The sequence below is a fragment of the Plectrocnemia conspersa genome, unplaced genomic scaffold (genome assembly GCF_051122295.1).
Source record: "Plectrocnemia conspersa isolate PC_06_02 unplaced genomic scaffold, ASM5112229v1 ptg000004l, whole genome shotgun sequence".
NCBI lineage: Eukaryota > Metazoa > Arthropoda > Insecta > Trichoptera > Polycentropodidae > Plectrocnemia > Plectrocnemia conspersa.
Genome location: NW_028277168.1, coordinates 5,642,356 through 5,669,120, shown reverse-complemented (window position 1 = coordinate 5,669,120; position 26,765 = coordinate 5,642,356). Strand labels below are relative to the sequence as shown.

Sequence of the window (26,765 nt, the reverse complement as noted above, 5' to 3'; positions counted from 1 at the left end):
GGCAGGTAGGGCAAAAATGTATAAAGTTTGCCAACGATTCCATTTTTGGTCGAATAGTTTTATTATTATATTTTATAAAAATACGCTTTGTAATCAAAAAATTCGTAAAAAGAAAACTTTTCTTATCTATTGTATTATCTAGTACAATTATTTTTAAAACTTCGTTTTAAAACTTATTTATCTTAATGTGTTTAATTATGCTGTATATACTGTGTGTAACTATCAATATATTCAAAATAAATTGTTGTAATACATAAACATCAACATGTTCAATTTCGTAAATTAATATCATTACCAAGGGATTTACTTGATACATTTCAGTCAATAAATTTAATAATTCAACAACTATTAATTATGTGGAGCATAACGATATTATATTTCAGTGCATTTCTAGTGCCATAGTACAAACAAGATTACTACTTTAACTATGTAACATGATAATTTTGTGAAACGTGTTGTTTTAAATGCACAATTATTATTTTGATCAACGTTAACAAATATTATCTCTTCTAAGAACTGAATTAAACAATATTGAATTAGTAAAAATCACATGCTTGCTGTGTTATTGTTTTTATGCATTTCATATTCTTTCGAATCCTTGTGTTTTTAAAGTAATAATAAAAACCGTACAATAAATAAACCCTTTTTAGACTAATTTGAAAAATAAAGGGATGTTTTAAAGTGAATCTAAAATAAAAATTTCTTGCACGTTTATATTTACTATTTATTAGAGATTAACTATTTATAGTCATTTAATATTGGTTTAATTGAACAAAGAATAGTTGTAGTCTTTTAAAGGGTTTGTTTTTAGATAATTCCTTTAAAGAAAGTTAAATTTATAAACGTATTAGGTAATCCCAATATAATGTCATTTTTTTTTAATGAAAAAAAACTATTCTTAAATTATTTATTTTCATTTTAATAATTTAAAATAAATATATATTTATATATTAAGCGATATAGCTTTTAAAATTACTAATGTGAAAGAAGCAATCGACAGGAATTAAGAGATATTTGCATTTCTCTATGTCAGTACACATGTTTCTATGGATACTCGACAAAAATTGCTACAAAAATGGTTTTTCGTACTCCAAACACTGCCATTTGCAACTTTATAGCTTCAGAGCTATTTTTAACTTTCTCAATAGTGTAAATATACCAGATTTTAACTACTTTCAAAAACATTTGAATTTATTTTTCGATAAGAAGTCTCAAGATTTTTTCAAGAGGAAATGTCAAGATTGTGCATTTTATAATTAATGAAATAAATTAATACTAAATGTTAATAGTGTAGAAATATTTCCTTGATTTGTATGTATATGTATTCATAAAGAGCTTAAATTTGATCAGTAATCAAAATAATGCATTTACAATCTGCAACATTGTGACACAATCGCGCCGCCCCGCTCAAGGCGCCGCATGCAAATTATGCGCCCCGTGCACACTCTAATAAATTAATTAGCATGCATCCCTCCGTCTCGTGTTAGCATCTTGACGATGCCGCCTTGACGACAAACAACATTGTGGTGTCTCGGATCGATATCGAAATTCAACCCTTTCGGTCAGATGCAGGTTCGATCTCAGCCGTCGCCGCTACGTGCCCTGCAGCCAAGATGGCGTTCGTTATCCGCAGCAAATAACACTGATACGGACGTGGGTGATTAAATTCCGACAATCGAGATGGTCTGCTCTATGCCCTATGCTGTGCGGAAGTACCGCCATGCCGGGCACGTACGACTGGCGTCGCGGCGCCTCGCGTACGAGCGTCATTTTTCATCGGCACGCGTGATTTAATCGCCGATTACTGCCTTACAAATATTAAATCTGCATCAGATAGGCTTTGGTGTGAATTCAAAGGGTTGGGTTAGCAGAATAATTTATTTTGTAAATGGAAGGTGAATACGCAACCTTATTGACAGGGACGTAATTTGGGAAGAGGGCAGATGAAGGCATTTGTCCCCCCCCCCCTCTTTGAATTTGGCCAGAAAAATGCAGCTGAATTAATGTCTCTGATTCTAAACCAGAAATTTTTGGGTAATCCCTTAAAAAAATCCATCCCGAAAATATTATATAAAATTTTAATTATGCTAAATCATATCGGAATACATTTAACCGGTAGATATATTATATATATTTACCAGTGAAAATATAATTTATCTATTAGGTGCTAGTAAAATTATTTCAGAAAAGTTATATTTTCCCTAGTGAAGTAAAAATATTTTTTATCGGTAGATATATATTTCTACTAGCGAAAATATAATTTAACTGATAGGCGCTAGTGATATTTTATGCTGTTCTATAATTTATATGAAACTCAATTTGTTAATTTCGAAACATCCATTTGTTGTTCAAAAGCAAACTTAACATTATGAAAATTCTAAAACTAATTTTAATTTTAGAACTTTCATTAGGTCAAGTCCTTAATACAAACTAAGCCATCTCAACTCTCAGGGTAGAATAAGCTAAAGAAAAAGCATCTCGCATATTGATCCATAGTTTATATGCACTTTCATATTCCATGTGCTTTTTGTCTTCCGCTGATATATTATTTCCCGTGACTGTTTCGCAACAAAATAATATACTTTCAGTGCATCGGAGAACATTTTAGTAATATTTTTGTGAAATATTTTTTTCTAGTCGTAACAAAGGCTTTTGTGTCGTCCCATCCTTTACACTATATTGTCTTGTTTCTAGCAATTGTTAATTAATGATAATTTTTGGTCACCGAAATTTACTGCGTTAGTTTTAAGAATGAGAACCCCCATAATTCAATTGAAAATTCTAGTTATAACTCATTATATAGTTTATATTTTCCAATAACGGGTGTAATTACTTCTACATTATTTTAAATCTCGTCTGAAGTAGAAATAACATGTTATCTTTATTTAAACGTATTTCTTCAAGTACAGCTTCATATTCGTTTTTTTCTTCAAGTAGTCTGAAGTTGTTTGATGATATCTTAAAATAAAATCTTGATGGATATTTTTCGCTTTTTTTCAATTTTTTTATCTGAAGGTTAAAAAAATTATAGTATAATTATAAAAAATATAAAAAAATAAAATAAAATTTAACATTTTTATTATTCCGAAAATTGTTTAGTGTGATAGATAAAATCCTACAATACTTTCATCGTTCACAAAAACATAGTTATGTTTTTATTTTTATTATAAAACTTTGTAATAGCTTTTATTGAATAATTACACAATAAAAATAAACTTTCCTGTACGATTCATTGCATACAGATAATGGGTCGAAATAAGCACAGCCACATTCAAAGCTGACGAACCTGCACTAAAAAATTTAAAGTTGATCACTCAAGTAAATACTAGTATGACATCTGATGCTGAAATTAATAGCTAGTTTAAATAGATAGGACTACTTGTAAGCCTTTGTTTTAATAGCATGTGTAATTTTCAAGGCGGTAAAAAAAATATGCCACCATGCATATTTTGTATCAAAAAAGTGGGATACTTTAAACCCTGTCATGCCTCAAATAGTAAAGTTAGAAAGCCTTTTGAATTACTATAGCACGAGATGGCCAACGTGCTTTACAATAATATAAAAGTTAAGTGTATTATGCTCTCAAATCTTTACAAAACTGTTAAACGAATTAGCTTTTAGTGTAATTTATACATTTTTTTTAAATGTGCTTCACACACATTTTAATTAAAAGAGCTGCTTTTTAAAGCACAGTGCATCTAGATATATTCGGATGTTTTATGTATAACTAATGCTTACCTATTGTGTGTCTTGACTCCTGACATTGAATATGAATCTAGTGTTATTTCACTTAATATATCCTTCTCATAAAAAAAGTTAATTATATTAAAAAAAACATTGGACGTGATTTTACTAGAAAGTGAATACATATTACATATTTTTGTCTATTATTTAAAGCTTAAATAAAATAATAAGATATCTCTATCATATTATTTTGATAGATAACTCTATGATAGATTACTCTAAATAAAGAGTTAATATATTTGAAATGATTAGTGAAATATCATCAAATTTACACTAAGACTTTCAGAATATTAACGGTGAACTCAATACTGTTTTTATGCAGGTATTTTGAGACAGACTTATAGAAATTAAACGTATTAACACTCTTTATTTATGCTTGTTGAGAATAATGTTAGTTCTATCTTAATTATCTCAAACGCATAAATAACTTTAAAGTCGATTATTATCTCAAGACGTGTTTTTGATGAGTTCGTCGTTAATATTATCAATGCTTCCTATTACTATGCTGTCATATTTTTAAGAAGCAAATATAATTACCGATACTTCCAAATCCCCCTACTGTTTGAATCTTTGAACTAACTTTTGCATTTGCTCATATAACATTTTCTTAATAGTCAACATCACTACTTTCTACTTTAAATTCACGACAACATATTACTAATTCATTGCTATAAACAAAAACAAGTTGTATATGAATTTCAGCAGTAGTCTCTCTTTGAAACTGATCACAGATCGAACCTCCATATTTTCTAGCCTTGCATCAATAATTATTAATCTTTTCTACTTTAATTATACACTATAATAAATGTGTTATACATTATTAAAACGAGAATTTTCATACAAAAAAAATTACCACTAAGGCAGCGGTTTCCAACCTTTTTGTTACTACGCCTCCCCAAAAAAAAAAAATTTTTTCGCGCCTCCCTTACCTTTTATTTTTTTAATAGATTAAATAATATAGACACGTTTTAAATAATAAAAACTTTATTACAAAAATAAACTGAAAACCACAATTAACAGAATAATAACAAGGTTTAGTTATAACATACACATACGTGTATATTTATTTTTATATATAAGTTTTTTTAAACAATTAAACCAACTACATCTATCGCATAAAAATTTAATGCGACGGTTGTTGTTGTTTATTAGCACAAAGCTTATCAAATCTTGGGGGCAATGTGGAGAGTGCCACTCGTATCTCTTTTTCGACTACTAACCTGTTGCGATATTTAGTTTTCATTGCAGCCAGTGCCGAAAAGCCCGTTTCGCATAAATACGACGTTACAAACGGTAGAAGCACTTGCATTGCTTTGCAATACAAAGATTCATACTCTCCTTTAAGATTCATCCAAAATTGAATTAAGGTTTCATTTTGAAACTTTTGTTTTAGTAGGCTATCGCATGATAATTCTATAAGTTTTTCCTTTTCAATGGTTGTCAGCTCAAATTTGTGGTTTTCATCGTCGATAAATGGATTCTGTACCCACAAAAACTTTGAGAAATCAAGGTCTTTAAAATAATTTGAAAAATGCAGCACTAGACCATCCAAGTGTTCAATAAAAAGATTCTTGCTTGTTTCAATATTGACTGTGGCCCAGAAATCTTTTGACAGTGAAAACATGTCCAACTCATTCTTTTGTAAATTTGACTTCCATAACTTCAACTTTTTAATGAAAGCTTTTACTTTGTCTTTTTGAACAAGTGGATGCATTTGTGATCCCTGCATTGATTTATTCAAACTGCTCAATTTTCCAAAAATTTCAACTAAATAGGCAAGTTTAACAAGGAAATTATCGTTCGTCCACAAATGTGCCTCTTCGTGGTGATTTTCTTCGAGAAAGGCTGCTATTTCTTCTTTGAGTTCAAATACCCTTTGAATCGCTTTTGCACGAGATAGCCAGCGAACTTCACAATAATACAGAAGTGAGGTATAATTAGCTTCCATATCTACACACAACTTTGCAAACAGCATAGATCTCAAAGGACTGTTCTTAATGTAGTTTATAATTTTTATAATTTTTGTAAAAATGTTGTTAAGTTCCACGCTCATATTTTTTGACACTAGAGCTGCTCTGTGAAGCATACAGTGCGTCCAGATAGCATGTGGTGCCTTCTTTTTAACTAATGCTTGAAGACCTGCTTTGTGTCCGGACATTGAGTGAGCTCCATCAGTACACAGTCCAATACAATTACTCCACGTTATGTCGTTTTCTTTAAAAAAACTGTCCATTATATTAAAAATTTCAATGGATGTGGTCTTTCCAGGCATGAGTTTGCAAAATAATATATCTTCTAATATATTATTTTCCACAACATATCGAACATATGCAATTAAATGGGCATCTTTAGCTATATCAGTTGCGTCATCTACTTGTATGGCGAATTTCCAAGTACGCAGCCGAGAAACTAATTGATCGCAAATATCTTCAGATATATCATTGATTCTTCTTCCGACTGTATTATCAGCAAGCGGAATTTGTTGCAACTGTTTTGCATATGATTCGCCGAACATTATTCGAACCATATCAATAGCTGCTGGTAAAATTAGAGTTTCTCCTATTGTATGTGGTTTCTTACATTTTGCGATTCGGTAAGAGACATGGTACGAAGCCAATAATGCATTTGGTGATACAGAAAGAATATTTTTGAACGTTTGCTTTTGATTATTAAGCTCATCCAATTTTCTTTCAAAATATTCTATGGACTTATTAACGTATTCAGAATGTAGAGTTTCATGGTGCCGTTTTAATTTGACTGGTCTCATACTATCTGAAGCCAAAACTTTCGAACACAACAAACACATTGGTTTTTCCAAGCCATCTATAATGACACTAGTGAATCCTAATGATAAATAGGATGAACTGTATTGTCTTTTCTTGGGAGCTTTACTTCCTTGTACTTTTTTGATTTTATTCCCACTAGTATCAGCATCAGTATCTTCATTATTGTTGACTTTTCTCTTGTAACCACTCAAAAATTTATCCATTCGTCTAAAAAATATTTTATTGATATAAATTAAAATCAATGATGATAAAAAAAAATGAAGTTTAAAATATACTAACGATTATTTTCAAGAAGAAATCACGTCAGAAACAATTAAAAAAAACAATATCACGCCCTGCCGACACGCTTCAGTTGACACGAGTAACATTTAAATTTGAGGTTATTGTTTTATGCAACTAGCGGTCGTTTTGTGTATTACCGAAACAGAGCGTTTGCAAACGCGCCATTTTTAAATTTCTGCGCTCCAGATATTTTTTTTAATAGGAATTAAATATATGTAAATGTAAAAAAATGAACATTCATGCACTGAATTTTCACTGTTACGTTAATATATCAAGTTTTATTAATTTGTATATATTATGGTATAAAAAATAATTCATTAAAAAATGTTGGCGCCTCCCCTGGCAATAGTCCGCGCCTCCCCTGGGAGGCGCGCCTCCCAGGTTAGAAACCGCTGCACTAAGGTATGCTTGAAAGTGCACCTTACAAGTGTACCTTGTTGGACCCCATACTGCTGATTAGAATTAATAATGACTTTCAGCGGTTTCTTAGGTATTTACTATATTCTGGAATGGACTTTTTAACATTATTACGTAAACAAATATTTCGTTTATAGATATTAGTCTGGTTCAATTCTTTCAAACCCTATATTATTTTTAATTAAGTTTATCAAAATTTATATGACGCACTTTTAATTTATTTTATTTATTAATTATTTCGATCGCTGAAAGTTATAAATTTGGAGCAAAATTCCGCGTGACCTATTTGCTACACAGAAAGTTAAGAAATCAGCCATTCACAAAATTCTATTTTATCGACGATGACTAATTTAGACTATAATCCTTGATTTGATTATGTAAGGCTTCGTGAAGTGGAATAAGTAATAGCTCTACACTTCTCAGCTTTGAGCGGAAAACGATTATCTCATGTTCACCTCACAACCGCTGATATGTCACTTTATTAAGACGGCAGAGTTTATATTTCCACTGAGTTGCTTCAAACGATCTAATTTGAATGTCAATTATGTGAGAAATATGTATGTGTGTTTATTTAATATTAAACATCTATATAGATTACTTTTTTCGATATTTTTAAGAGGCGATGTCTGATATATTATTCATGAATCGCAGCTTAATCATAATACTTATTTTTTGCGATATATATTGCCAGCTTAGAAATACTGTAGAACATATAAAGCTTTTCTTATCTCCAATGTTCAGCTATACCTGTTTGAACTTTTGATTTTTTTCTTAGCATTCGACCTTTGCTGTGTTACTTTACTTTTGATGAAGGATGTCTAGTTTTTATGCGCGGCGTCTGGAAAGATTTTAGTACTATAAGTATTTTATTTTTTAGCACATCGCTCGACCTACTCTCTAGTCCACTTTGGCCAGACGATGATATATGGACGTTCAATGTCGTAAAACACCCCTGCCGTGTCACAATATAGTATATAATTTACACAACAGCGTCCCTCGCTGCGAAAATATGATGTAAAAAAGATTCGCTCCCCGGCGTATCGACTTTTGTAAACAGAGGTCCGGGTCTGGCCTGGCATTTCTTATTCAAGAGCGACCCCGGCAAGCTTGTCATGCGAAACCTTTTTTATCGCTTTGGTCTAATCAAGAGCGCCAAAGGGACATGCGGGCTGTGCGCCCTAAAACTTTAGACCCTACAGCTTAAAACGATATATATAATAAATTGTCTGGAAAAGGGTTCGATAACGCGATTAAAAAATCCACGACATGAGATTGTTCTCACAAATTCATAAGGTTGTTTGTTTAGAGTCATATTTGCATATAGGACAGCTTCTTGTCAGTGGCTTTGATATATGTTCATATATGCCAAGTTTTATTATTGTATTTAAAAGCATATGAATACTGGAAATAAATTATCTATTGAATAACTTGTAAAATAAATTTTAAATGAAAACAACAAGCTCTTCAATAGTCAATTTTTTTAACCATAATATTACATTTAGTAACAAATAAGTAAAGTTGACAATCGTTTCCATATTGAATATAATTTGTTCGATACGTGAAGAAAATGTGTTACCTATTATTTTTATAAAAATATTTTTCTTGAGATCTCAGTCAAAATTAATTTTAAACATAATATCTTATCTGCACCGAAATACAGATTTATTTCGTGTATGAAAGAAAGCTGAGAAATTTACAATATAAATATTTCAGAAAAATTTGCACAAAATTTAATACGAACTGCTAGAGTTTTTTCCCATGGTATCCGTTATACCCCTCGGGGTCTTGGTCATCGTAAAGAATTCGCATGAAACTTTTCCGAAAGTTGTGACATAAGAAACTCTGAATGAAGTATTACTTTAATCAAATTTTACTTAAAATCAGATACTTATAATAATAAAATTTTAAATTTACTTGAAGTTTTATTTATTTTTAATACTCGATTTTATTCTAAACTACAATATTCATTGTTATAGTTTATAATTACATTGTACGATATTGTAAAATGGTTTATTTTATAGATTCGAAAAAAGTTTCACCTAATTATTTGGCATATCACAAAAAAATACAGGGCAATATTGAATGTCGAATACGGAATAATGCTCATCAATGAATCAAAATAAATAAACCATGCAAATTAAAAAACAATATAGAACATCGCTTGATTGTCTATATTTTAATAATTGAACTTTCATCGTTTCGCTCGTAAATTTAATATCAATTGAAAACTTTCAATCAAATAGACAAAGCGTAACGGGTTATTCTCTTAACACAATCCTACGATGTAATTGTGTGGCTTTTGTATTTTTATACGAATAATGCAAAATACACGGAAGTACAGCTTTTATTTGTGGTTGCATTATTAAGCTCAGTAATACAGCTTTACTAATTTATTTATATTTATTACTCAACCATTTTTATTTACATTTTTAATTGTTGATTAACGGTTAATCAATAAATGCCTATAAATATAATTTAGAAAATAAAATATAATTGCTTGTAGATAAATAATAAAATAGATATGATTGTCATTGTCTGAAAGATAATAAAATAAAACTAAAGAAAGTAACAGTGAAAAAAAAAAGTATAAAAAAATGCAGCGATATATGGATGTAAAATATAAAATACAATCAAGTTAAATGAAAATTGATGTACACTCTTGCGTTTATTATGCAAAAATCTTTAAATACATACTATATGTTTCTTATCCTATTTTTAGACTAAATATAAAAAACCGTGAAACATAACTTTTATTATATATTTATTAACACAGGCAAAAATGATGAGATTGACAGTTTTGCAGAACAATGCAATCAGTATTTTTAATAAAACTCTTGTGTGAGTTAAAATTTTTAATATCTATATAATATTAAAATTGTATTAATACCACATCAGATCTGAGTATGTGGATATATTTAAAAGAATAACCTAAAATTATACAACTGAAATATTATCATAATAAATAGACAGCAAAAACAATTGTGAAATTCAAGGAATTATATTTATCAATATTAAAGTAATTACAACTGTAGTGTGTATACATATATAAAAATGTACATAACACAGTTTTAATTACTGTTTTTTTAATAACCTACATAATTCTGCCTCTAACCACTTCTGAAGCAAAAACATTTAGTACGACATCGGATTATATTTCCCGAACCGTGAGTTGAAAAGTTACATAATCCGCACGAGGGTAATATTTAAACATTTCATTTCGTTATTTATGAACCTTGCAATAAAAACGAAACATTCAAACATGAAAGTCTCTTATCTAAGCAAACTTTGTTCGAGTGTTTAATTGGTTCAAATATGGCGAAACTCTAAATACCTTCGTTATCTGATTTAGCTTAAATTTATGACCCACTTTCATAGAGTGTGTTTGAATACTATTTTTTTCATATCAACTAATGTGTGTTCGTTATTTTTTGTTGCAGGTGAGTCGCTTTGAAAATGTATAATGACGTCGTTCGGTATGTACATGTATCGTAAATATTTAACTACGCTTTTTAAATTTTTACCATGGTAGGTTTCGTTTCAAAGAGGCGATTTAGTGCGCGCTGTTAGTCTACAATCTCGTTAGTTTATCTCGTGCATTTCCGCCGACACATGACGAATAAAAAAATAATACAGGATGATCCGAAAGCGCGCTCCATTTGGCCTAGTACACGTAGGCGATCTGCATACAAGTATAAATTTTTGAAAGCGTTTGTCTGACGGGGTGTAAAAAAGCGTAGTCATTTATCACTTCGTGACCCGAGCGGAATATGCTTTCGCAGCCCAAATATAATAACATGTCGCCGACTTTGTACCCCATTCGGGGAAAGTCAGCTTTCAACAATAGACTCGTGACAAATAAGTCTGTTAAAGTTCCACAAAAAAGCGTAGGTTTTTTTATTTGTTTCCGGACTGCCTTTATATATTAATGGATACAGCAATTTACACGTGTATTAAAGTATTTTTTTCAATCAACATATTTTTCAACACTTATTTATATAATTTAGTGTACTCTTAAATAAAAAGCTATATAAATATTGTATATATATTTATACTTAAATGTATAACTATTAATATTCTAAAATTAATACGCTTTGTAACTCAGGAGAAAAAATATTTATTACAACCATCTCAACTTTCTGATTGTAATAAATAAAAATATAGCACTGCTGTTTAAAATTATATATTACACAATGTAAATAAAACCAATTGATCTTTCTAAAACAGACATTTAACGTTATTGAGTTTTTAAAATGTATGCTAATTTTTAATATTTTTAACAAATAATAAACCTTTTAACCTTCAAATAAAGTTCCCTTAAAAGTAGTTAAAATTAATAGTCGTCTTAATTCTCCAATTATTTTTAATGAAATCTAACATTGGCAAAAAATTATTGCTTATTTAGTGCTTTAAATATTTTAAATATAGTGTTTTCTAGTATTTCTTATAGCTTTACTTTTTTGCCTTAATATTATTTAACTTTATTATTAGCGGTTGCTAGTACTAATACAATCGGTATAAAGGTAGTAAGTTTAAACTTTAAATGTTATCAAGTTTTATTTTTTGACTACGAGCTTTAAGTATACATGTACTTTATTCGTTAATCTGTCTTTATATAATAAAGTTTATTGAACTAAATTTAAGTGCTACATCATAAACTTGTGTTTATATTTATCAAATGTAATTGTAAATAAACTTTTTAAGCTCGCAATAATATTTTAACAGGATTTTAAACTTATATAAACTAACAAAATCAGCTATAACACATTATTTAATAATACAATAAAAATATCATTCTAGACACGCATCACAACTTTAGCGAAACTTGAAAATATTTTAATGCTTATTTGATAGTCTTGAACAAGTTATTTATAGTATACAATATACATTTGTATTTACATGATTAAGAAAAAAATCACAACTCTGTGAAACATTAAACTAAGTTTAACAAACAAATTTATTGCATTTATTATTTTTCATCTTGAAGCAAAATTAATTATACATATATAATTAAAGTGTCTAATTTATTTTTATATTAATTTTCTAACTTGTGTCATTAATAGATTTTTCCTGTGGTTTCTTCACACCAATCGTGGAATTTTTAAAAAATATATTTTAATTAATTTCAGATATTTTTTAATAAATATATATGTATTACATTTTCTGTATATGTATGTATCGATTTTTAGATGTTGTCTCAATTACTTTTCTTTTTTGTAAACAGTTAAATTGTGAAACGGCAATTTTCTAATATAAAATATCTTGTCAGCATGAAACACGTTTTTATAAATTAAATTATTGTTATTTTCTACTTATTTTTTTATCAAATTTGAAAAAGTATTTTCCATGGGTTCTCAAAAATATAAATTATAGTTGACTGACAAACACCATTACAAGAAGAGACATTAGATATTTACAACCTGCTCTGTTGCAAGTTTAAAAAATCACAAAGTACTGTAGAACCTTAGTTTACGAATATAATTCGTTCCGGAAACATGCTCGTATTTTAAAACACCGAAAGTAAATTTAATTAAATTAAGTTGACTTATTTTAAAACCAAAAAATAATAATTTAAAAATTATTAATACGAAATTTTATTTCCTATATGTTTTATCATTTAATTATATTATAAAATAATTAAATTTAATAATTATTCAGATTAAAATTAGTGCTGTCTATTACTCATAACTAAATAAAATATTTTTCTTTATGTGGAACTTTAACTAATAACTTATTTATAATAATAACACATGCTTATAATAATTTTAATTAATTTTAAGAATTAGGTGAAAATGTGACATTGCATGGTGAAAATGTGACCTGTGTGGTGCTTTTCCACGAAATTTTGCACTTTCCCACATTTTACATGTATCACTTATCTCGTCCTATTTCTCTTTTTTCAGACGAAACCTTCTTAGTAACCTCGTGATTTTGCTCTCGATGCAGATCTATTAGTTTATCGGTGATGTTCCTCCACCAACTCTTGAATATCGTTCTCATTCACAGCCATACCCATGTTCTTTCACAATATTGATTATTGGCGGCTCTCGTTCATGACTAAACCCGTCAATGGAATTAGGCCACAGTTTTCTTTAACCCGAGTGAAAGATTTGCTCCTTTAGTCCCTTCAAAGCATCACTTTTTGAAGCTCGAAATGACTACATGACTAAATTCTGGAGTAATGGAGTTGTGTTGGGAGGAGGAAACTTGATCCTAATGCACTCGAATTGCTCCAGTAGGTCGTCCTCAAGGTTTAGAGGATAATCAATAGTATAATTTATAACCAAGACATTCAGTAGCAATTTTTTTTTGAAAAAGGCGTGTCTTCTTTGCAAGAAGAATCAACGCGATCCGAGGTTTGATTGTATATCTTAACAATATTAAATATATGCTGGAAATATAACTGTTGGCAAAAGTCTAGTGCAATTATTTTCATCATAACAACGACAATATTATTTCAAGAACATTTATTTACAAAAATCACAATAATTACATTTTCATTTTAAATTTGGCCATTGCGGTAAACCACTGTTTTTGAATGAATGTTATATTAGATTACGTATGCAAATTTCAATCAACATAAAAAAGCCATTTACAATTGTTTGACTCCAACATGGCGTGAATCTGTTAACAATTGCACACTATATACAGGGCCCCAGCCGCCGAACCGTTAAAAAAATACCCTTTCGCAATATTTTGCGTTCCCGTTGCACAAATATCAAACGGCCCACGAATTATTGTTTGTCGGCGAGAAAAAAAAGCTCGGCATTTGCACGTTTCGCCCGGCCGCTGTAATCGAATTAATTTCCGTGTACTACCTCTGGTTCTATTTGATTATTGCCTCCGCGGAAAACCGTCGGCCATGGCTTTTCCCCGGAGCGTTTTCATTTAATTTGCGCCAAACAATCGGCGACTCGTTAATCTCAGCGCCTCGGAAAAAGACCCAAAAAAACAAGTCCTATGGAACTTTTTTTCTTGTGAGTAAAATCGAGCCGAGAAAGTCGACCGTTCGATATTCGCACCCCTCAGGAATACACTGAGTTTTCTTTAAAGGTCCACGTGTGTGAACTTTGTTTGCTTTTGGGGCCTGAATTTGAGTAGATTATCCATGTGTGTTGTGACCTCAAACGTTGCCCGGACTGCATAATCCGAGCTGTTGACCTTTCAAAGAAGCACCTAATGAACCAAAGCGCAAAATCGACCCTCTGAAAACTCCTCGGCGGGGGGCAAATTAAACTCGCGCTTGATATATGTACATATGTATGTATGTGTGCTCTTAAGCCTTTAGATACACGAGTGTTTATTAATTGCTAAAATGAGCCAAGTGTGTAACAAAAGTGCGGTAAAAAGTTTCAGACTGTATGTGGTTTATAATTGTTTGTGTGTGCTATTTGTAGAACTCGACTCTCAACGGTGTACACATGAAAAAGTTCATTATAATAGAACATCAATTATATATATATACACATACATACAGATATTATAAATATTTTTCATTTAGATAAATTTTAACAGTAATAATCAGAAGTACACTAAAATGTATTTTTGTATCTAGTACCAAGTAAAAAAATCTAGTTATGCCATTTAGAGCTGCCTGTTGTTTTGTAAATATTGTATGATCATTCGATCTTTCAATGATTCTTATAGCATTTTATTTTAAGCTGCTTGCGTTAAAATTTAATCAATGTTAGCCCCAACGGCACTTCAATCTTACATTGTTAGCAATTTCAATCAGAAGCGATTCAGATTATTATCTTATTCAAGTATTGTAACAATACTATTCTTTAAATAATTCCCGAATAATCAGTAATTATATCCGCGCTGGCGTTATTCGTTTTGTATTTTTGGTATTTTTTTTCACTATTTTTTTACCGCACAGCGGTCGCAAACAATTGCCAATTGAAATGTAAAATTAACCATGGCAACCCTCTACACACCCCGGGTATTTTTCCCACGGCGACCGTCCGTCGGCGCTCATTACAAATGCAAATAGACGTCGGCCCTTTCGCCACTGTAAATTCATAACAGCGCCGCCGACGCTTTTTCTCTTGCTCTCTGCCTCGCACATATACACGTATCTCCATCGGCCTCTAACCTTTTTAATTACGTCGGCTAGGTATTAAGCGGGCTGTAATTTGAGAATGTCAAAAGATGCCAGCCAACCTTTCCAAAGCTTGTGCTGACGACGTTTCATGCAACACCTCCGGCGAGCGTGAAAAGAGCTACGTCTTTATCGCTTTTATACCCTTCGGTGCATTATTCGTGGTACGCCGTATTTTTTATACATCTATATATATACAGGTTGTTAGTAATTAACGTGTTAATTACTAACAATGTAACACCTGCATTTTTTCAATGCTGCTTTTGAAGTTAACTATAAAAATATTCGGTAATATGCTTTGACGTCTTCTGATGTGGATCACGTTACAGTATTGTAAACATCATTAAGTATTATCGCAAATTTTATTCGCATTATTATTTTTTAAAATAAGTTTGTTTAAGATAAAAACTTAAGTGAAATTTATTGTTTTTCAACACAACATATTTTTTTCTGCCAAACTTGATTACTATCAATTGAAAATTATAATGTAAAAAATATTTTTTTTTAATGAAACAGTTAATATTTTTGGATAATGTCCCAATGTATTATTTACTACCATATTTTACAGCACGTACAATTTTAGTTAGAAATATTACCGATTGCATAAAGTCCATAAGATGCACTACACAAATTGATTTATTACTGTGATTGCAGCGAAATCTTGATTGCTGTTTCTAGGGCAAATGCTTGATATGTTTCTTGTCCCTTGAGTCACTTATTGCCTGAAGGAGGAATGTTTTTTGTGAATTTATTATAAATTTCGAAGCCATGCTGTGTCTATAATAGTTGTTAACACTGTTTTCGCGATAATCAACATTTTTCTTAATTAAATCCCTTGACAATTCCCATATAAATATTTGTACTCGACTACGGTCAGTTATTTTTTAATCATAAATTGTTTTAGTCCATAGAATAAAGCCATTTAAAGCTGGCAAATACATAATCAGTAGTAAGTAGCTATGTGGTCCTATTTATAAAGTGCCAAATAAAATATATAAGATCATTTTACCGCCACTAAAAACATCTTCTTTGGTCCAATGTGTGCAGTACAATATAAAATTACTTCTGGTCTTTTCCATTTGCTTTCTACACTACAACCATAGAATTATGTTTATAATAGTGTCAGATTTATGTTTATAGTAAAAAAATTGAAGTTTGTTAACCCTAAGGGGTGTTATTTTGCAGCCAGTAAGACACAGATGGAATCTAATTAGAGAGCTTTTGTGTGGTCCCGTCCTTTACGCTATTGTATTGTTTTCTTATTGATGGATGATCATTTTAGTCACAGTTAATTAACGCGAGTTTTAAGAATAAGACCCCACAAAAATAATTAATTTAAAAAAACATTAATAAATTAAATATTTAATATATTCGCTTGAGAATAAACTAGATTGTGAGCTCTAGTTCTAGAAACAAGTGGAGAATTTGTATTCCATATGAATCCAGATTTAATGCATGTCGTATTTGCATCGCTTGCAATATTCTCTTCATCCAAACTTTTGGTTGTGTCTGTATCATATTTTACCCTATCTTCCACGTCACAAATATTAACACCCAATACTTGAGTCTTTTTAAAATCATACCGCTAAAATAATCTTGCATTTTTATATTTATATCAAGTTATTTTATCTTTGAGGCAAGAAAGTCAATGTATGTATTAATTTAAATGAAACCTATTATCAATCGATATACTCCTGAACATTCTACAATTTAATATTTAATACGCGCTTGAATGAGTTTAATTAAAGTTTATCAAATAAACTTTTGGAACTTAGGTTTAAGTCAATATTGTATTATGAATCTTCAATACAAAAGTGTTTTATATTTTTTTAATAAAGCAATGCTACAAAAAGTGGCATAAAATCACTAAATTGTCCACTGTAAAGTTTATAAAGAAAGTTTTACTTTTATATTTTAAATATATATTTATGAATTAAGCCATTATTCAGCGAGGCGAGACGCCAAAAAAATAACTAATTTCGTGAGAAATTTTCATCCAGACCCCTTGAGACATACTATGGATAGTCACATGGTACTTAGACAGGACTTAAAGTAACTTAAGCACAAAGATGAAAGCGTCAAAACGAGTCATTAATTACGTGCATGCTGCAGCAGGAATTTCATTTTTATGTGTTATTAACATTTTATATAACATCCACCAATCAATTACTATGAAAATATATGCATATAAAATAAAATATTCTCATGCATGCCGCAATATGAAAGCGCTTAAATTTTAATCAGGACGTGCTAGATAACGCGTCTGGAACACAGCCTCAATTTTTAATAACGTGTGAAATTGCATTTTGGAATTTATATGCTATAAAGATATATAAATCAGATTTTTATGGACGTGAAAGAAAGTATTGTTTGCTAATTGAGATTTGATGGAAGTTAAAGTAATTAGACTCATCGACCAATTACATCAAACCATAAAACGATCGTAAAACGAGTTGGCTGGGAATCACATTCGCAGGTTGTAAAAAGGCAGATCGTCTGAGTGATTCCAATAATGGCGCTAGTCGTCAAGTGTTAATGGCAATTTCATTGATGAAAACAAACGCGAAAACAGACCTGGTGAGACTCAAAGCAAGCAGCATTAGACAAATTGAAATCGTGTCGGTGGCATAATGAAATTAAATACGGTTCTCTACTATAATAGTACCTCGATGGTGCAATGTTAAACAACATGTATTGTATTGGTTCGATTGGACAAACACGGAATTGACTGTATCGATGGCGAATGGAGCTTCATACGTAGCAAAAATATTCACTATAATATAAATATAAATTGTTTTAGAAGCACCTCGAGGATATTCATTAATTTTAAGCATTCGCAACAAGTTCATTCATCATTCCTTTTGGTGACTGCACTATTGCGCTCACAAAAATTTCGCACAACGAAAATTCTAAATTCTTTTAATTCCAAGTTCTTAATTTTTTTTCTCTATTTTTCATATATATATATATATATTTAAAAATTATTAATTTCGCCAAAATATTTTTGGAATCATCAAAACTGTATAGCTTTTTTTTATCGATTGACCCATTGCATGCGTGTTAAGCGTATTTCTTTGCTCAATAATGTTTTTGCCAGATAAACGACTGCATACATTTCCTTTCCTAAACCACATATAAGGGTTGTTCACACTTTTGTATATGAAATATACATAAGATACAAAATTGGTTCAAGAATACTGCCTGCGGAACTACAACTTATATTTTTCTGAAGTCTTTAAATTTCGTTCGAAAGTATCAGTCTAAGATGTACGATTTTAGTATCGAGTTGTGTGATTTAAGCAATAGTTTAAAGAAGTTTATATTTCAAAAAGATTTATCAAAAGCTTACGTAATCTACTATATAAATTATTTATTTGTCTATAAACATGCTAAGGCTAGTAAAGGCAATGTCAGACATGTGGGCCATATTAAAACCTAGTTCTTTACGTGAAAAATACACGTTCGAGGTTTCAGGATAAAATGCAGCGCACGAGACGAGAATATTAACGCCCAATACGCTTATGTACTTATACGTCAGATGCAAATATCGTTTTTAAGAACCGCCAATGGACCGTCGAAACAACAAACAGAAACTCAGACGAGAGGGTCTTGTAGGTCCTCTGGGGACATTGCCAGTTATGATCCGGCACGTCCGGGACCTCTCTAGGTGAAATATGGCGGAAAATTCCGAACATTGCTTAGTATGCCGGTCACAGACTCGGCAATGGCGCCACCTGCTCCCGTCTCTGGCAAACGGCGAATGGACACGATTCGCACCTCCGCCATGTTTAATGGCCGCCCCCTGCATATTTAATTAAATGCACCGTTTTCGGACGCGCCGAACATAACCAATGGCCGAGCTGTCGAATTTACGATACTCACGTATTGTTTGGGAATAGTGAGAATCGATATGTATTTAACAGATTGCGCACTTTTGCATAGTTTTAAAATCAATACAACGTTTCGATGAGGTAATAAAGCGCAGAGTCGACTATCACGTCCCTTATTCTTAGGCGTCGCGACTATAACCTCAGCGCTCGCAGCCTTCCCCCTTTCATACACCATCTGATTCTTCAACGATGCTATAATTGGTATATGTGTGTGTATTTTATTCAGCTATTGATATAACCTAAGAAGTAATAATTTATCGGTGTATATATATATAGCCAAGTGGCATACTTGAAAAAATATCTCTTTGGTATCCTTTATAGCGGTTAAATTTCCGAGTAATTTTCGTGACTAATTGTATCAATGAAAGCATGAGAAGACATATGAAAGATTGTAATAATTAATAATATATATATATATATATATATATGAGCCTGATCAATACCTCATATTATATTTATCGTTTGATCTTTAAAAAATATTTGTTTATAATATATATTCTCTTTAATTACAGAAGTTTTGCATTTAATATTTACTTTTTTTATTATACTTCTCTAAATCGAAATATTCTCACCCGGAGATTTACCAGCCTTTGTTATTGTATAATATAATAGCTTCAGTTGGATTATCTCGGCTTGATCTTCTGCAAAGTTAATCCTATTCAGACACCTTCAGAATTACATCGCGGCAAATTATTTCCAGTATCAAACTCTGATATGCTTTTCAAGCTTAAATGTTAATCATTAATATTTGGAGTATTTTTTATTCTGATATTTAATAGCCATATCCTCACTCAATATAAAACCTTAACCACAGTTTCACGGGTCAAATATACTTTAACCGAAAACCGAAGCCAAATTACAGTATCCGCTCCATCGGTTGCATATTACAGTAGCTGTGGTTATTTCGGTTTATATAGTATGTTAATATTAACCAAATCCATACGATACACTCTATCATATTCATTGTTTGATATACACTAGAATAGTGAACAAATTTCACACAATAACATACATTCGACAACACTAATAAAATATATAAGTTTATTATGTTTTTATTCTAATGAAAATATTTGAAGAGGTTAGCACAAATTTTACTACAAAAAGAGACACGACTATACTGTCTTATATCATATATTTTTTTAATAACTCTACTTTAACTTAAAATATAAAACTACTTCAATCGTTGAAGCATACTTTAAATAGATGTTTATTAAAGTATATTCTTATGACCTTATTATGCTTTTTTCAAGTTGTTTTATCCGCTCGTTGCTCAGTAGAAATGCAAATGTATGTTTTAAATATTATAGATAATAATAGTGTTAATCTAAATCCTTGCAGTACACCGTAAAATATTCCTAGTTTCTTAAAATATGCTTATTAAAAATAATTACTAAACCGATTTAACATTATGTTTGCAGTGTTTCACGCGCTCACTTAAAATCCAGGAATTGTGCTCCAGCGACCTTGTTTATATCCTTGGCCACCAACCAATCACATATTACCTGCATTGCAGTCTATGCGGAATGTTTCTCCTGAAGCCTGTTTACATAAAATATTTCAGGAAATAATAAATTACTTGCTCGACTTTCTTCCACCTTTTTAGATTTTTTCCTAAATTTAGATTTTAATACATTAATAGTAATGAATTTTATTTTTCAAAGAGAGATATCAGGGATATTCATATATATTTAAATTTTAGCATCATTCGTACCTAATATATTTAATGTCATTTTGACATCATCAAAAAAACATATATTTTATTAAAATGTTGTCGAGTGAATGTCATTATGGAATACCGTCTCATACATCATCGTCACGTCGACAAATATTATAATATTTTCAAATGATAAAACGTTAATAGTTTGCAGGTTTGATGGTCCTGAATTTGCATAAGTCTCATCAGAGATCCCACGGGACGCCATCCACACTTTAATGGCATAATTTTGCATACATCAAGTTTTTCTTCTTCCTCCTTATCACTTCACTTATGAATACGTATGTATTAATAAATATATATATGTATGTGTACGTCAAGTACACGCGCGATATATAGATTGCGCTAGTTCGTGCCGCACAAAAATTGAATTCTTAGATATTTCCAGTCAATAAAAAATGTATGTGCCGTAAACAAACCTCCGGAAAATTGAGAAAAATCAGTTTTCCATGGGTGCGCTCTTACGTGAGCTTCTGCTCGAATTGCTTGTATCTAGCACCTTATATAATATTAGTGCTCGTACGTTCTAGTAAATACGCATATTTGCAAATATTGCTTGTTTATTACGGCATACTCGGAAAGTATATATTGAAATAAATTTCACTTTCTTTAAATAGCTTTCTTTGTGAGAGAGAATACTTTGCGAAACAAGCAATTACTCTCGCGACTTTTTGTCTCAAGTTTTAATGTGTTAAAAGTGTGCTGATAATTTTTATCGCAGTTAAACGCGATAAACTCCATATATTTCCGTAACAATAGTTTTGCGAGAATAAAATAAGTGTCTAAATTAATAATATATACAGTAAACCTAGTATTTTTAATAAATTTGATTAACGTATTATTAGTTTAAAATATACAAATGAAAATTTAAATCAAAACAGTTATCAATAGAGTTGAATATATTTTATTCTTAAAACATTAAACATGTTTTTATAATACGACAAAAACAATCCTTGTTCTTATTTAGTTTTAAACTTTTTTATAACATTCCAAGATATTGACTCTATTTTTTACATACAACTTACATTATGCCTACTGATGTTATGTTAAAAATGTAAAATACAATACTAATAACTAAATTTGTTCTTAAAAACAATTAAACCATGAATAAACTGCATGATATTTTTTGGGCAAAATTAATCTCATGCAGTGTTAACGAATTCTTTAAAATTGTTATTTTTATTAAATAAAAATTAATTTTTTCAACTTTGTTTAAGTAATATATATTTGTATGATATTTTTATTTTAAAAATCCATTACCAATATTCCAGTATTATTTTTTTTAATTTTGAAAATTTTTAATTGTGTAGCTGGGACTAACTTATTTTTTTCTTTAATTTTACTATATACTCTAGGTTTCGATTAGTATTTTTTTTAAACTCCATGGATTTAAAAAAAATATAATAGGCAGCAAAACCTCAAAAAATATAGAAAAATTCTGCATTTTGCAACATTGACATTGAAACAATCTAATTGGATTCTTTATGCATCAATTAGTTATGATATAATATAAATAGTACCATTTATATAATCATCGATATTCCTGCAATGTATTATTCAAAATCATTTTTTTATGCATATTCAAAATGCTATTGTAATCAAATGAAATAAAAACCTACGTTTTTTATAGTGGCATAACTTGAAATATAACCAACGCTTATGGACGTAATTTTATTTACGTTCCGTGAAAAAAAGTCATTCAATAATATAATCACTTAAATTTTCCAAAAGGCAATTTTCTTCTACGCGATTTCTATTTCAATTTTCTCGCATTTCCAACAGCACGCGAGCGTGTATGGTTTTTTTCTGCCTCTCTTATTGCGAGCGATTGTACCCTCGCCCGGTCGAACACTTTCGGAACGATTCTATGGTGTGGGCGATTATTTGAGTTATTTGTTTGTTCGACAACTCTTTCGTGGACATGCAACTTTTCTTCGACGAAAAAAATACTTATTTTCTGCCATTGTGCTCTTTGACGTATTTGTTTCCCACGAATTTCCACCCCAAATACATTATTTACGCCGAGGATCATTGAACTCGTTCTCTAATTCATTCCCTTATAATTTTCTTTATATTCAATAATATATTATTATAGAATATTTTATTACAATTCTATATATATATATACATATCAACCTATGGGGATACTTAAAAAATAGATATCACAACAAACCGTTGAAACTTTTACTTTTTTAAGTAAATATACAGAATTGAAAATCACTTTTAAAAATCACACATAGTATTTGTATCGTATTAAATTATTAATGAATATTTCGCTTCGAGTATTTTTTATTTATTTAAGAAGGTAACAATATTAAATATTTATAAAATCAAGAAGAATTGATTAAACCTACGCAGTTTATAATATGGTTCAAACTTACATTTTGATTATAGCTTGAATGATTAGGAGTGAACGGTTGTAACTGCTTCTGGTGATAATTGTAGTCACACTAAATTGAATTTTAAAAGTTGTAATCAAACAACTAACTTTTTTATAAAAAAAGTAAATAAATGTGTAAAGCGCTGACCCACAGAAAACTTTTTATCCGTAAACCCTTTTTATGTTTACAGCCGTTTTTACGTTGTACACGTTTTATTCTCGGCGAAATTCGAATAAATTTACACAAACATGTTTGACATAATAATACAAATATCTACATAAACGCTTTTTCAATGACACTTTACACCTCGTAAAACAAAGCATATGATGACCAAAAAAATATCATATAGGAAATGAATATAAATTACGGTTGTCGTCCGAATACGCTCTCTAACAAAAAGACTCTGTGAAATACTTGAAACATAGCCAAAATAGGAAAATATCAGGACGATGTAATCTAGTTCGCTTATTTAAAGCTTAAATCTTATACAACGCATATATGTATGTGTATAAAAAAGTAGATAGTCCGGTGAAACTTTTCAGACCTTTAGTAAATTTACAGCCCGAACGTAAATTTAAACCAAAAGGACGTGTTCGTAAAGTCTGTAAAATATATGGACATTAGTACCGGAGTACCGGGAATGCTATGCCTATATATGTTAGGTTCAATTATACGTTCAAACATTTATTTTATTTTTGATTATTATATAAAAATTATCTTAGAATGTTATATGTAACAAGACAGAGCTTCTGTTCATGAGCTGCAACATCTCAATTGTTTCAAACAATGTCCCAAAAGGACAGTCTGACGCGCTTCAATCCCTCGGTATCCTTACAAGTATCGTAAGCAATCCGCCAAATTAACTTAGATGCAAAATAATTAATATTACAACAATGGGTCGGATTAAATTAATTTTTGCGGTCGGTCCCTAATTCGGTTCTTACTTTTATGAACATGACTCCGCCTAAAATTGGGCCCTAAAGGGCGAGCTTTGTACACACAATACGCACATAAATAAATATTTCACGCCTCGTTTACAAGTTTGTTGAGTTAGAATTCAAGAATTATTAGAGGTAGGCATTTGTCGTGTTTCGAGCCCGAGAGTGGTTAACTATACATTCGTTTTCGTAGGTCGTATCTCAGTGAGGGGTTACTGCGGCCTACAAGTCTATAGCACGCTCCTGACACAAATAACCAGGGGTATACCGCATTTTTTCATAAGGTTACAACGGTCGTACAGCACAACGCACGGCCCGGTAAAATGGAATTTATTCAATGCATTCCAATAATTACGATCTGTCGCGTGAGCTTGAATAAAATATGTTTAGTATCGTTCGTGATGTAATTATGGTTAGTAACTACCGTTTTTATTGACCTTAAGTATAAATTAACTCGTTAAATAACGCCACTGTTGCTGCCATTCTAATATATATTCTATAAAAAAATCACATCATACAAATAGGATCAAGAAAATATGATATATAACTATATTCTGTTGCTTGATTGATAATCGCTTAAAGAAAAGGTGGCAGTTCATTTATAGAGTCATATAGTACTCTTGTATTTTGAGTTAAGACAGATAATAGATTTGTCGGTAAAATGCCATATATTTTATTCATGAAAGATGTAGCTTTGTTGGGATTAAGCGACGAGCGAAGGGCGCGCCGAGGGATAAGTTCAAAATGCGGGTCGAGTGGTCATACCGAAATTTGCATTTAATACATCGTCCGACAATTATTTGTCGTAATGTATACATGTTTGTTAGTGTGCGCGTGTGTGCTGGGTACTTCAGGAGAATTCAGATGAGAATTTCGCTCCACGAACGTATAAAGACAAACGTAATCGTTTCTGGACTTGGAACAAGGACGAGATGAGTATCGCGCGACGGCATGACAATGCAAGACTCCAGAAAGCAAATGAGAGCGCTCAAACACCAAGAGAGGGATTCTGTGAGACGCCTCAAACAACATTCCGTGGATATCGCAAGATCAAATTCATTATTTCTACCCGACGTGGATAATCGGCATATTTAGCTGACTAAGTCGAATCGGTAGTTGGAAGAGCAGTTATATAAAAATATGTTTATATACATAATATGGCATTTATGCGATTTTATTCGCACCATTCTGTTACATTATAATCTCACTTTTCTAGAATAGCAAGAGCGAACTGCAAAATGTCTATTAACACTTATCTGTGGGATAGCCTATGCGCTTATAAGAGATTCCAAAATATTCCATGCGGCAAAATTAAAATATTATTAGAGACTTCTATATGAAGATATATTCTAAAATATTTAATAATAAAAAATATTTGATCGTCGCAACACACACAGAATCCAATAAAACTCCACCTCTCAATCAATTAAGAAGAAATATTTTATTAATTTTTATTAATAACCATTTTTCTGTCCTTGTAAAACTGATTTTTATTTACGAAACATATTGAAAAATATGAGTTGAATTAAAAAAAGTAGTTCTTTATAGCAGATATTTAGATCTGGCAAATAAATAAAAATATTTTAGTGAAACACTATTATTTTTTTATAAGCGCAAAAAATGTCCAGTATTATAGGTTTAAAAGAACAATTTAAATGAACAATATATAAAATAATTATGCATTAAAACGTATTGTTTGTGCCTTATTGTTGGAACAGATTAGGTGTGAGCGGGCATTGGTCAGAACAGTGAACACCTTATGAATATCACTCTGCAACGAATTCTTTTCCGGAGACTTATTTTATATTTATTTAATTCAAATCTTGCGTTCATTTTGGGACACCCCTTATAATTGCAAAACAATTTTATTTATTTAAATGAACATATTTCTTAAAATAATTTCCTTTTAAATCAAACTCAAAGTTTAACAATTATTCCCGTTCTGTGCGAACTAACAAAAAAAGTTTTTCCTATTTTTATTTAATTTATATAAATTAAAATATCTCACAATATTCTTGTAAAATTGATTTTTCATATTCAGACAATTTTCAATTTTTGATTTGTTAATTTTTAAAATGTGCAAGTGTTATGTTTCAATCAAATCTTAACACCAGTGGTATAAGTCGCTGACTATCGACCTGAAAGACCTGGACTTAAATCCCATATAAGCCTTTTATATTGTTTTTCAATTTATATCCTGTCTGAAAGATATAACTTAGTAATTATTATATATTTATAATTCTGATCAATCATCACAAATTTGGTTTCTCTAGATTTTCATAACCTCACAGATGAATATCGTGAGGTTGTACATATTAGGTATTGGAAATTATCTAATAATAAGCTATTTCAGCTCATAGAGAATATATTACATGTATTTAATAACAAAATTGGATCATAAAAACCGTACCTTTTAAGAAGAAATAGAAAAATTGCGAATTGTGGTTTTAAAGAAATTGACAAGGCATTTAAATTTGTATTATTTGTCAATATTTATAGATATTGCTTTATATAT

General features: G+C 30.5%; 1 protein-coding gene across 8 annotated transcripts in view; it reads left to right on the top strand.

Annotated features, from left to right (window-relative positions):
• CadN (neural cadherin) overlaps nucleotides 1-26,765 on the top strand; it is a 487,595-nt gene that overhangs the window by 347,195 nt on the left and 113,635 nt on the right. The window lies entirely within an intron of this gene.